Below are 14,980 nucleotides of genomic sequence, written 5' to 3'. Positions count from 1 at the left end.
CCGAAGCTTGCTTGGAAATTTTATAGGCCATATTAGATTGAAGAGAAGATAGGACCAGTCGCTTACAAGCTTCAGCTTCCCCCTGGTTCTCGCATTCATCTAGTTTTTCACGTATCTCTCTTAAAAAAGAAGATTGGAGAAGCTGCTCTTTCCAGCAATGAACTGCCACCTGTGACTGATGATGGCGAATTGCTCTTGGAACCTGAATCTGTTCTTGATACCCGTTGGGTTAAAAAAGGATCCAAAATTGTTGAACAACTTCTGGTCAAATGGAAAAAGATTCAAGAGGAAGATGCTACATGGGAAGATTCTCAGTCCTTCACAGTACGTTTTCCTACCATTAACCTTGAGGACAAGGTTGCTGTCCGAGGGGGAGGTAATGATAGACCAAGAAGATCCAGTCGGTTACCGAAGATCAATTCCAAATATCTTGACTGAGTTACTGCTGCGACTTGCTTGACTTGCCTAAAATAGCTGTTATTTTATTCTACTTTGATTCTGTTATTTGATTTTGTTGATTTAGCACTACTTGTTTGTTTTGCTTTCATCCTTATTTGTAGGGAAGTTGTTATTTTTCTGCAGTATATATATTACTGCTATTCATTAATAAAAAAGGGGAGCAAATTCTCAAATTCATTACTGCTTTTCCTTTCTCACCATAAGCAAAAAATTATTCTTCTTACATTCTTACTCTGATTGGGACCATCTAACACTATGACAAAAAATAAAAGGGATCATAACAGAACTTCGGATAAAGCAAAATACTAAATCATAACAACTTTACATGTCCACAACTAAGCTATTACATAAAGAGTTATATCTAAGGGAGTTTTTTGAACTCCTGCACTAACTCTGATCCCACACACCTAAGGTTAGAGAAGAGGAATAAGCCACTATAGCCTAGTGCGTAGAAACATGACAAAACAATTTAATAAAATATATATTTGCCTGTATGCATCATAGCATAAACAATTAACAATAAGATAGACTTGTCATTAATAACCCTCCATAAAATCTAATAGTGTCCGACCCATAACAAGTGCTGCTCAGGACTTTTTTTCAAACATAATATATCCATAGTGTTAGGGGCATAGAATGGGTACCTGGTCTTTTTCTTACATAATGGCAGGGACGTAAAATGGGTATCGACCTAAACTTCCATATTTGTCATGCATAAATATATTGTATCATGTCATGAAGGCTAATGGATCATCCAATATCCATTCACAATAACAGTTAAATATGTATTGCATCATATTCATGAATTTAATGCATGACAGCCTATTCAAATATGCATGGTATTTATAATGTATGAGCATACTTAAAACATTTGATTTGATTAAAATAAGAGTTTAGTTTAGTTTTACTTACCTATTGTCGGTACAAGCCTCGCTCTATAGCGGTTACTTTATTGTAGCCCTTAAAATCTCCCAAGTCCTATCCTACATAGATGAAATCGAATGAACGACCAAACATAACTCCTTACAACTCTTAAAACTATCTCAGCAAACCCTTAAAAGCATAATAGAAAATATGCACAAAACATATTAAAAACGGTTCAATAAGGGACTTTCAGCGGCAGGTTCGACGGTCTAAAGTCCTCTTTACAGATTCAAAACTCCTATCTTCAGAGACAGGTTAGGCTGTCAAAGGTAGCAGCCTATACAAACAAGTTTAGCGACCGAACCTGGGTATTTCTACACTGCAAAATTCGATTTTGTCTTGATGCATCAACCCCCCAAACTCAACCACAAACACATGTAGAGGCTAGCAACCATATAAAACAACTCAAAAGGTCTCAAATCACTCAAACCTACCCTAATCTTCAACATGCATTCATCGAAATAAGAAGTTTCCAAACTATTGAGGCTTTAACACTAGCACACAAAATAACAAACTACCATGCATTACTCAACTATAACTGACATGCAAAGGTTCAAAAATGATTTACATGCGTTCTAGAAGAATTTGAACACCGAAGTCTTACCACTTGAAGAGTCAAATCCCAACAACTCCAAAGAAGGAAGAGAAGAATTATAGACAAGACTTGTACTTCGATCTTTAAAACTCAAAGTAATTTCATGAATTTCTGAAAAATTTAAAACGGAATAAAATAAAAATCAAGAGTTTGACATCTGCTCACCTCTGCTTGAAAATGGAGAAAACATCTTTCCATTTTTCATTTTCGAATTGAACTCAATTTATAAGTGTGCTAAAAAACCACCTTCAGCAACCAAACATTCACTTTCGACGGCTGAAGATGTATTTTAAATAATCTTTTTTTTCAAAATACTCCAAATATATTTATCAATATACTTAAAATTTTTTATAAAAAAAAACTCATTTTACCTCTCCAAAATTTTTGATTTCGAAATTTTAGATTTTAACAAAAATTCTGTTGAGAATTTGAAATTTCAATACTGAAATTTAGCCGAATATTACAATAATTAATAATTTTAAAAATTTATTTAAATTACAGTAAAATATTTTAAAGAAAAACACCTATTCAATTCTTTTTGCCTTTTTATTTCTTAATTCTGGGTCACCATTATTTCATCATTTTATTTTGATTAAACTGGAGTGAGTGGTTTAAGGAAAAACACTTATTAAACCTCTTAATTATTTATAAAAATTATAATTTTATTATTATTCTTCTTATTATAATTAAATTTAAATTGAAATGAGATCGTTGAAAAGAAACCACCTATTAAATCTATTAATTCCTTTTAAAAATTTTAATTTTGTTATTATTATTCTTATTTTAATTAAACTGAAGTGACAAGGTTCAAAGAAAAATGAGTATTGAATCTCTTAATTCCTTCTATAAATTTTGATTTTGTTATTATTATTTTTATTTTAATTAAATTGAAGTGGGATGATTCAAAGGAAAATGTTTATTCAACCTCTCAATTTCTTTTAATTTCCTAGACTCTTCTTGTTATTACTCTTATTTTAATTTTATTATTTTAGCTTCAACTCAATTAGAGCACGATTGTCCAAAGAAAAATGCTTATTGGATAGTCAACTCCCCTTAAAAGTTTTGATTTTATTTCTTTAAGTTAAATTAGGTTGGAGTACTAGGATTCAAAAAAAATTGCATATTAAATCCGTAATTTTTATTTTAAAAATTATTTTCATTAATTAAATACAATTCAAAGAAAAATATCTATTGAATCCTCTTTATTTTATTTCTTAATTTCACTGTGATGATTTTCTTTTCATTAAATTGAAGTGAGATGGTTCAAAGAAAATGTCTATTGAACTTCTTAATTCTTTTTAAGGAAAAAATTTAATTTTATTGAATTAAATTAGATTGGAGAAATATGAATTTAAAAGAAAATGCCTATTAACTCCATTAACCCCATCTAAACAAAAAATTTATCTTTTAAACTTAATTCAGTTAGAGTAATAGAATTCAAAGGAAAACGGCTATTGGATCAGTTTATTTCTTTAAAATTTTTAAATGGATCAAAAAGATTATAAGCATAAACCAAACAAACTACCTTAGATATCTATAGTTATTGTTATCAGTATTCGTCCCAAATAGCCTCTAAGGTATTTCCTTTTGAAACATAAAAGCCATGTCTTATTATTTTTTACCAAAACTTGAAGAACAAACTCACAACAGTTTCTCCTTAGCAACCTAAAGCCTGTATCATATTCAAAGTCTGACAGAAACATATAAAGATACTTACAAACACATGTTCTACAATACCCATAATAGGATATTCAGTAACAACATCCATAACAGCAATACAGCATCTTAAGTTAGAACAGATAATAACTCCACATATTATTCTAGCTCCAAAATACCTCAAGATCAATACCACAAGATAAAGGGGTGAAAGACTTGAGATCCACATCATATAGTCAAAACAGACTCAACAAAACTTCAATACTAAGGTCTTGTTGGTTGGGATAATTTAACTAAGAAACTTTAAGTTTCTAGAAAAAATTAAAATTGTATTTGTCTGGTTGTCAACATTTTCTTGATTTCCTACAAAGTTAGGCGACTTTCTTCCCTTGATGCAGGAGAAGAAAGTTACTTGATTTAGTTAAGATACTTGCTGGAAGTTCACTTTCCAAAAAATTCACACAAAGTAACTTTTTCGAACCAAACAAGACTTAATAATCTGTTATCTAAAATCTCACTATGCTGCTAAATATAAGGATTTTTTACCAATTTAGGATTGAAGAAAAAAAAATTATCAATTCGAGAATAAAGAAAACATATTTATAAATTTAGGATTTGACCGGACAGATCATACCCCGAACGCTGTTCAAAAAATAGCAGAATTTTTTTCTTTAAAAATATGTCAACTGGAATTGCCAGCAGACATTTTAATTGTAGTTTAGTGCTATTCACAGTGGCGCCAAATCAAGTTTAATTTTTTTTTTAATTATTAATATATTATAATAATATTATTTATATTATTTTTTTATGATAATAAATATTTTTTATAATTTTTAATATATTAATATTTAATATATTTATTATTAATATTTAAATAAAAAATTATTAGTTCTATATAATTTTAATGTCATAAAATTAATATTATGTTGCGATTAAATATATAAAAATAATTCAGTGATATATATAATAAAAATTTTTAATTTTTTAATTATTTTTTATAATATATTCTATTATTTTAACATATTAATATAATAATACTGTAATTAAATAGTACCAGTAATTTAGTACACGTTTAATCATATAATAATATTATTTTATAATTTTAAAAATAATTAATAATTTAATACACATTTAATCACATAATAATATCATTTTATAATTTTAAAAATAATTATTAATTTAATTAGTATTCATTATAAAAATACTATTTTTAATATATTATTATAGTAACAGTATAATTAAATAGCACAAGTTATAAATTTACTGATATGTAATTATTATATTTCTTATGTTTTATTATTTTTCATATATAAGAGTACTATAAAAATTAATATTAAAAAAACTGTAAAAAAATATTTAAAATTATGTTATTATCTTACAATTAAACATGTATAAAATCTCTAAATTATTTATAATTTATTAAAAAAAATAGATAAATAAATTAATTTAATTGCATAATAAATTAATTATTTAATACCATTTTACGCTCCCAGGTATGATTTAATTTAAAGATTTAATTTAACACTTTTCTTAATAATTTAATTTTTTCTTAATAATTTAATTTAAAGTATGATTTATGTTAAATTTCAATTATAAATAACAGGTAAATATAAAGCTATCCAGTATATAATGGTAAACACATAAATTTGTATGTACATATAAATACATATGAATAGTATTACAAGACCGTATGCATACATGGTAATTATTGTTTGGTTTAAAAATTATTATTACTTAATAATATTTCAAGATACATAAGCATAGAATTAAATAATTCTAACGTTCGTTCTACTTCTCTACAATCGCAATATTTATTATGATTGGTCGTATGATAATCACTAATAAATCTTCCTTGTTGAATTAGATTTCTTTTAAATGTTTCTACTTCTCTTTTATTTGTTAAATCAACAAGACTTAAATTTTCCAATGCTGATTTAATAAACCGCATGGTTATATTATATATTCATAAAAACAATAAGCAATAACATAATCAGTTCTGGTTGACATATAATATTTTAGAATATAACCATGTTCTAATTCAATAATATCAAATAAAATGATAAACATAATTTCTGATGTGCCAGATCAGTTTGAACTGCAAGCACAGAGCATACTTATCCAATGAATGCAATTGTTTGCTTTTAAGGTTTGGGTTCCTGCAATGTTAACCTGGAGTCCCAGAGTTAACTCAGATTGATATTCGGAGAGAGAAAGAAATGGGTGCCGTCAACACGGTCTTATAGAGTAACAGTTGTATAAAGTACTTTGTATTAAAAATTTGAAAATGAAATACAACTTACTTTGTACAATAATATTTAAAAATAAACTGCTACGACTGAGTTGTAGTAAACTTCAGTCTCCTTACAGATGGGTACATAAATTGTGCTAAAAGCTGAATACATTTGAGAGAAAATTTCTATGCTTGAAATTTTGGTGTGTTCCTGAACTGGTCTGGACTTCTGCTTTTATAGGCGTCGGATTCCAAATTTTATCAAATGGAATTCAGCGGTCATCCACAGTAATGTGAACGCTGAGTCATGTCACAGTAACCTTGTCTGCCATTTTCTTTCGTCTGTATGCATGAGTGTCTTTGTCTTTATCTGCCATCTTTGTCGGTTGAGTGCTCTGTGGGTCCCAATACTTTTGTCTTTGTCTGCCACTTGTCTGGGTGACATCATTGCTTGCGTCAGTGCTTTGTCTTTGTGTGCTGAATGCTTTGCTGAGTCATTGTGGGCCATGATGTCTGTTAATTGTCTTTGTCTCTATTCATATGGATTCTATGGTTCTGCTTGCGTGAAAAAATCATCATTGTCGATGGATAAATCCACTGGGGAGGAAACAGAGCTTTTTGTTTCTTTTATGTCTTCGAGCAATTTGTCATATTCCTCTTCGGAGACACATTTGGCCATTTGGGCCATTATTTGTTGCTTTCTAGCGAAAAATGTTTCCTGTTTGGTAATTTGGATTGGGCTTAATCTTTTGGCATATTGGGGTTGTGAATCAAGGAAATGATCAACAGCTTTTGGTCCGCAATTGGCTAGATCTGTCTTAGGCCACCATTTAATCTTATGTTTGCGAACTAAATTGGGTATTTGGAAATTATTTAGGGTATAGTCTTTAATTTGGTATTCTGCCATGTAAATCCATGGAATGTGGAAAAGGTGAGAATAAATCAGCCATTTAGGAGATAGAAGGATATTTTCTGGTAATTGCGAATTTTCAAAAAATTGGTCTTGGGCTGATATAATTGGTTCTGGTATAATGGTTAGGTCAAGACCGAACTTATTCCACCATTGGTGGAACCAATATGGTATAGGGTAAGAAAAATAATCAGAAATGTAAAAGAAAAATGAAATTGATAATTGGTCATTTTGTTTTAGGAACGTGCGTTCCCAAGCAGTTTGATAATCATAATAATTAAACTTGGTTACTTGTCCATGAGGTAAAGAGATATCTTTACTTTTATGAGGTTTTTGTCCCCAATCAGAAATAGTCAATACTCTGATTATTCTTACTTTACAATATCTGATTTTATGTTTAATATGAGGATCAAAATTATTATACATAATAATAGAATTTGTTTGAACAAGTATGGTCTCATAAAAGGATTGGTTTTTGGCAAAATTATCAGGGATATAAAAATGGGTTTTTGGAAATATGGACTCACAAAGTTGGTAAACATTAAGGTTTGGATTTTGTGACCAATATTCTGGTTCAATGGTTAAAATAACATCTTCAATGGTTTTGTAACTATAATCAGGTTGGGTTATTTGCAGTGATTGTGTTGGTGAATATGTTGGGCTTGAGCTTTGGCCAGTAACAACTTGTTTAAAGGTCGAAGGGGTAATTAATTTTTGAGGTTGTAAAGGAGAGAATTTATTTATCAAGGTAAATTGTGAGCTGGATTGGGGAGAACTTGGTCTTGTAATAAGGGCACTGGACATTGGGCTAAGAGGCCTATTTATTATACTTGTACTACTAGTAAACATGGGCCTATGCATGTATGCATTTTGTCTAGGACTTAGTCCTGAAGATGATAAATTTAAATTTGGTCGTGGACTTTGTCCCGAAAATAAATTGACATTTATTTTTTGTGTCTCATTGGTCTTTTGTCTTAATGAAATCTTGGGTGCCTCTTCTGTTTTATCCTTGCCTTTATTCATGGTGTTCCCTGCAAAAATTCTCTTGTTAGAAAATCAGCTATGGAATTATCAGTTCCTTTAATATGTTCAATATCAAATTCAAAAATAGACAAAAATGCTTGCCATCTAGCAAATATATGTTTGGCTGCAAGATTTTTTACATCTTTGGTTAAAACATCTTTAGCAGCTTTACAATCGACTCGAATAGTAAATTTCTGATTTAATAAATCACTTTGGAATTTTGTAACACATAAAACAATTGATAAAATTTCCTTTTTAATGGTAGAATATTTTTCTTGTGTTGGATTCCAAACACCTGAATAATATCTTATAATATGATCTTTATTATTTATTTTTTGTTTTAATATGCCACCAAAACCTTGGTCAGATGCATCTGTTTCTACAATCTTGGGAATATTAGGATTACAGATATTTAAACATGGTAATGTTTTTACATGTTTTTTGATTTCTTGTATTATTTTTGTATGGTCTTCTGTCCATGGTTTAGGATTCTTTTTCAATCGATTGTATAAAGGTTTACATAATATTCTTAAGTTAGGTAAGAAGTCAGCAATATAGTTTAAAGATCCTAAAAATCTTCGTAATTGATTTTTATCTTTAATTATGTCTGGAAATTTGTCAGCAAATTCTATACTTCTCTGGATTGGTACTATAGTATTTTGATAAATTTCATGACCTAGAAATCGAATTTTTATTTGAAATAATTTCATTTTTGGTTTGGATAAAACTAAACCATTTCTTTTTATGATTTTATAAAAGATATGTAAATGTTTCATATGTTGGTTAAGGTTTTCACTGAATACTAAAACATCATCAATATATGTTATTATAAAATCATATGGTGTAAAAATGTCATTCATGATCTTTTGGAATTCACTTGGTGCATTTTTTAAGCCAAATGGCATAATGTTCCATTCATATTGTCCAAATGGTACGGTAAATGCTGTCTTGTATTTATCTGTTTCATCTATTTGTACTTGCCAGAAACCTGATTTCATATCAAATTTTGAAAAGATTTCTGCTTTATATAATCTATTTAAGAGATCTTGTTTGTTTGGTATGGGGTATCTAATCCATCTTAAAACCTTGTTTAATGGTTTATAATTAATTACTAATCGTGGTGCACCTCTTTCTATTTCAGCATTTTTATTTACATAAAAGGCTGCACATGACCATGGTGATTTACTTGGTCTAATTAACTTTTTTGCTAATAGATCTTGAATTTCTTTTTTGCAGAATTCTAACATTTCTTAGTTCATCTGTATAGGTCTTGCTTTCGTGGGTATATCTTGTTCTTTAAAGTCTGGTTCATATGGTAAAGTTACTATGTGTTGTTTTCTATTCCAAAATGTTGTTGGTAATTCGGAACATAGGTCTTTTTCAAATTGTTCTTGAAGTGTTTTAATTTGCTGTTTCATATTTGGATTTTCTAAATGTTCTTCTATTCTAATAGAATGTAAATCTTTCTTTGAAAATTTTATTTGGTTTTCTAAATTATTAATTTTACTTATGTTTTCTTGTTGGATTGAATTAACATCATGATAATTAATGGGTGTTAAGAATTTAAATATAATATCTTGTCTTAATACATGGGTTTCTAATCCTAATTGTGTGACTTTAAAGGGGTATAACATTTGTAAAAATGGATTTCCTAGAATAATTTGTGTATTGAGATTTTTAATTAACATGAAACTGGTTTTGAAACATATTCCATTGTTACAAATATGTGCACTAGGTATTTTGTAATTTATTTTGACTTTAGTTGAATTAGCTGCAGATAAAGTTTGTTTAGTTTTATGAAAGTATTTGCTTGGTATGATTCCTTGATCTATGCAGTTCATGTCTGCACCTGAGTCTAACATAGCTATGATTTCTAATGTAAAATCTTTTATTGTTAAATTTATTTTTACATACCATTTTTGATATTTTATTCTTGTAATATCATTGAATTTTAATGTTGTTTCTCCTTCACTGTCGGAAGTTATGACTAAGGGTTTTTGTTCTTCGTTTATTTTATCTTTCCCTGATGTTTGTCCTTTTTCCTTTTCTACATGTTGTGTTAATTTTTGGTTTTGTTCTAGATAATCACATCGTAATTTTAATTGTCTCACTTCTGTTTTTAATTGTTTTATTTCTGATTGTAGATCCATAGAAGAAATTGTCTTTATGGGTTTTTTCTGTTTAAATAATTGTTCAATATCTTCAAACTTAGTTGGTGGTTCATTTTCTTGTTTTATTTCTTCATTCATTAATTTTGTTAATTTTTTAAACATTTTTCGTTTAATATTGGAATCTTGTACTTGTTCTATTTGTTCTAATACTTGTTGATATTCTGTTAAAACGTTTATTTTATTGTTGCAATTACAAAGTTCTCCTTGACAATCATGGTTACTATCTGAACTACTTATTGTGTCTATTGAAGTATCACTATTATATTCATCATCTAATTCTGAGGAAGATAATTTACTTTGGTCAATTTTTTCTAGTAATTGTTCTATATTATCTATTTTTAATTCTAAGCCTAATTCATGTATTTTTCTTCTTGCAGGACACTCTTTTGCATAATGTCCTTTTTGATTACATAAATAACAAGTGATATTGGATTTATCATTAGATCTTTTAAAATTGTTTTTCTTATAATTATTTCTTTTAAAGGGTCGCTTTGTAAAATGTTTTTTAGTAATTTGCTTATTATATTTATTATATGGCTTCCTAGGGTACTTGTATTGCTTATAAATTTTATTTTTAAAAGGTTTATATCTTTTATGTTTTTGTTTCTGTATGGTTCCAAATCCAAATTGTTCACACCAATTCCCTAATTCTTTCCGAGATTGTCTATTTTCCATTTTTAATTTTTGTTGTAATTTTATATCTCTACATAATCTTATTCCTGTTAAATTGACACATGTTATTAAATCTCCATAGGTTAAATCATCATATGATATTTGACCAAATTTTTGTTCAATTGTTTCTTTTACTTTGGTAGCAAATAGTCTTGGTAATCCTGTTAAAAATTTTTCTTTCCAATGATAGGCATTTGGTTCTGCTAATGCATAAACTCTTTTTAGAAAATTGTCTTTATACCATCTAAAATTTTCTAACTTTCTACACTTGAGATTTTGTAAAATTTCACTATTACGTTCTGTATATAAATCTAAGTCTCCTATAAAATGAGATATAAGATTATAGACGAGGTAAGCTAATACAAAAGCTTGCGGTTGTCCTGTTGTTGGGTCAATTACGGGTTCTCCAGTAGTGCTATCTATTCTTCTGGCATTTAATATATTTGTTTTTATTTCATTACTTAATAATTTGTCCCACCATGTTCTTAACTCTCCTGTAAATCCTAGTATTATATTTTCAGCGGCATCTTTTTCTGTAATGCCGACTCTTTGTTTATAAATATTTCCTACTATGACCATTTCTTTGGTTATTTGTATTATTTCTATTTCTGATAGATCATCTATATTCCATTCATAAATACTTTTTGCATTATACTGTTTTTGTTTCCTATCTAATATGTTTAAATCATCTGGTCTAGTTTCATATTTTCTTTTGCCTATAGTATTTAAAGGAATAACATTGTCTTGGTCAGAGTCTGATACTTCTAAGGGATTATTTATAGTGTCATTATCTGAGGAAGAGGTTTCATTATATTCAGTTAAAATTGTTATTTTATTTTTATCTTTGTTAGTACTTTCACTTGGTATTTTACTTTGTGTAGGTTCTTTTATTTTAATGCCTCCTGGCGCACTGGGTTTTTGAGCAGTACTTTGTTCACTTATAATTTTCTGTAAGTATTTTGACATGTCGTTTAATTCTGTCTTTGGCTTTAGTGTTACTATTTCAATGGGATTTTGTGATGGAGGTATCATTTTTGTGAAAGGTTTTTTAATAGGTTTTTCTGCTGGATCTATATCATATGGTTTTGGATTACTATATCGCTGAGATAAATATATAGTGTTTGGTTTTGGAGTTATAGGAGATGGTGCTTGAGGTGTCTCTATATGTTCGATATTTGTAATGGCTTCGTGGTTTTTATCTATTTTCGCTTCCATTCGATCTAATTGTTGTCCTATTATATGTAATGATACATTAGTCCAGTTGTTTTGTAACTGAATTTCCCTGATGTTATTATCCTCGATATTGTTAGTAATTGCAATTGGTTGCATTCCATGAGCTATTTGGTTCTTTTTGAAAAATACTCTATCTAATGGTGGTCTTTCACATTCATGGGCTAAATCACTAGCTCCTCCATCATTATTTACTTTGTGCCATTTATGTATTTTCTTTTCTAATACGTTTAATTTCTTGTTATGAAAATATTTTAAATATGTGAAAAATGTGATAGTTTTTTCTACTTGGTTACAAAATGCAAAGAATTGTTTTTTAATTAAACTTTGTTCTTTTCTGGAATAGGTTTGCGATAAATAAATTAATTTAATTGCATAATAAATTAATTATTTAATTTATTTATCTTTTTCCATGACGAATTATAAACAATTCACACAACAACAACATCTAATAATCACAGTATAATTTTATTTTATAATTCTAAATATTAATATATTTTATATATTAGTATTTAATATATTTTATTATTAATATTTAAATTAAAAATATTATCAACACTATAATTTTAGTATTATAAAATTAATATTGTTTTATGATTATATATGATGGTATGAGAACCGTTAAATTTAATTCTTGTAATTTTAAACATTTATATTAATTAATTAATTAATTAATTAATCTATTCTTTTTTATAAATTATAAACAATCTAATGATTTTATAAATATCTAATGGCAATAAAATGTCATTTTACAATGCTAAATACTAATATATTTAATATATTAATATTTAATATATTAATATTTAATATATTTTATTATTAATATTAAAATTAAAAATATTATTGATACTATATAATTTTAATATTGTAAAATTAATATTATTCTACTATTATACATATATAGTGGTACAAAAGCAATTTAATAAAATTAAATTTAATTCTTTTAATTTTAAATATTTATATTTATTTATTTTAATTAATTATTTAATTCAATAATATTATATCCGTTTAACAAGATAATATTATAATTTTAAATATTTTTATATTTAATTTTTATAATATTTTTTATATTAAAAATAATAAAATATATAAAATATAATAATTACGTATTAATAAATTTATAATCGATATTATTTAATCATAATATTATTACAGTAATATATTAAAATTAATAAAATATATTATAAAAAATTTATTATCATAACAAATATAATATAAATAATATTATTATAATATATTAATAATTAAAAAAAAATAATGACTCACAATGGCGACAGATCCGTCCTAACGCACTTGTAGGGATAGGACGGATTCTGACCGTCGGTCGGCGGTCAACCATCAAATCAACAAATAATTGACAACCCTAAGTGAGTTAATATCATAAAGTAAGAAAAAAAGTAACACGAACACAACAAATTTATTTTAAACGTATGCAGCAAATCAAACCACACAAACAGATAAACTGAAATCCTTCAATACCTTATGGAACGACCTCTCCAACATTTCCCTTTCAGAGATTCACGACCCCAACAACAAGAGAACAAGATTGCAACCATCACGCTTAGATACAGGAAATTGTAACACCAAAATAAGAAATAATTTTTTAAATTCAATATCAAAGCAAAACTGAAAATAGAACAACTAAATAACAAAAATCGTGGATACCTAAATCTTTAGCCTGAAAACTGATGATGCTGCTGGTGAGAACGAGTTTTTGCCCCGGTCGTACAAGCAAATGGATGCTCTATCTCGACAAAATAGAGGTAGACGCTGCTTCAATTAATGGTTCTAGGTGCGTCGTTGCTGCTTATCATGGGGTCGTGGAAGGCTGGGTTCATTGGAATCGATCTGCGAAAAATGAGAATGGATTCCAAAGGGATGGTGGTGGGTGTCGATGATGAAGGAGATGCGTCAGATGGTGTAGAGCCGTAGAGGTGATGTCGTAGGTCTGGTTTATGGAGATGAAGGACGATGGAGAGGGAAAGTGGTACAGGTGAGGCGATGGTCTGGTTTTTGGAGGTGAAGGACAATGGAGAGGGATAGTGGGGGTTCAGGGCTGAAAGGAAGATAGAGATGGTAATCTGGGTTCTAGTTGTGATGGGTAGAGGTCGAGGGTGGAAGCTCGGGTGTCGGTGGTATGGGGTTCGCTGGTACCGCCTACTGGTGGCTTCAGTGGCGCGAATGGGAGAAGAAAATGGGGCCGGGAATGGGCCGATTTTGGGAAGAAGAAGAAGAGCAGATGAGGAACTGGTTTCTGTCAGATTAGGGAAATTGGGGGTGTCGTGAGTTTGATGGAGGATCGAAATGGAGGTGCAGAAACTGTGTCGTTTTTTAGTAAGCGGAAAGAAAATCAGGCTTTTTATCAATTTAGGATGAAAAAAAAAGGTCTAAGGTCAGGAAGAAAATATTTGTGAATCGGGAGTTGACTGCTGCCTACGTCAAACTCTATACTGAATAAGCATGTTTTACAAATGCGTCAGAATTAAAAAAGTGTCAGATTTTTTTTTTAAATATATCGGCTGTGTGGCCTTGCGCCACTGAATTTATATGTTTTTTTATTTTTTAATTATTAATATATTATTATAATATATTTATAATATATTAATTAAATAATATTATTTATATTATATTTTTATATAATAAATATTTTTATAATTTTTTAATATATAATATTTAATATATTTTATTATTAATATTTAAATAAAAAATTACTAATAATATATAATTTTAGTCTTATAAACTTCATATTATATTACAATTATATGTTTAAAAATAATTCAGTCATATCATATATATTTATTTAATAATAAAAATATTTTTTAATTATTTTTATAATAAATATTATTATTTTAATATTAATATAATAATATTATATTTAAATTTAAAAATAATTATTAATTTAATTAGTATTAATTATAAGTATTATTTTTAATATATTATTATAATAGTATTATAATTAAATAATAGCAGTTATAAATTTATTGATATGTAATTATTATATTTTATCATTTTTAGTATATGAAAGTAATATAAGTTGACAGTAAAAAAAATTTTATAAATAAATATTTAAAATTATGATATTATTCTGATACTAAACGCGTACGTCGTTT

General features: G+C 27.8%; 1 long non-coding RNA gene across 1 annotated transcript; it reads right to left on the bottom strand.

The window, feature by feature from the left end:
• Window positions 1-942: 942 nt before the first annotated feature.
• LOC110621364 lies at window positions 943-14,274 on the bottom strand. Its single transcript, XR_002488976.2, has 3 exons — window positions 13,536-14,274; window positions 13,350-13,430; window positions 943-1,442 (listed from the first exon to the last, which is right to left on the bottom strand). It is a non-coding gene; the product is annotated as an uncharacterized LOC110621364 (long non-coding RNA).
• Window positions 14,275-14,980: the final 706 nt, after the last annotated feature.

This window comes from Manihot esculenta, chromosome 8 (genome assembly GCF_001659605.2).
Source record: "Manihot esculenta cultivar AM560-2 chromosome 8, M.esculenta_v8, whole genome shotgun sequence".
Taxonomy (NCBI): Eukaryota; Viridiplantae; Streptophyta; class Magnoliopsida; order Malpighiales; family Euphorbiaceae; genus Manihot; species Manihot esculenta.
Note: the sequence above shows the minus strand (reverse complement) of the source record. Positions and strands in the feature narration are given on the sequence as shown.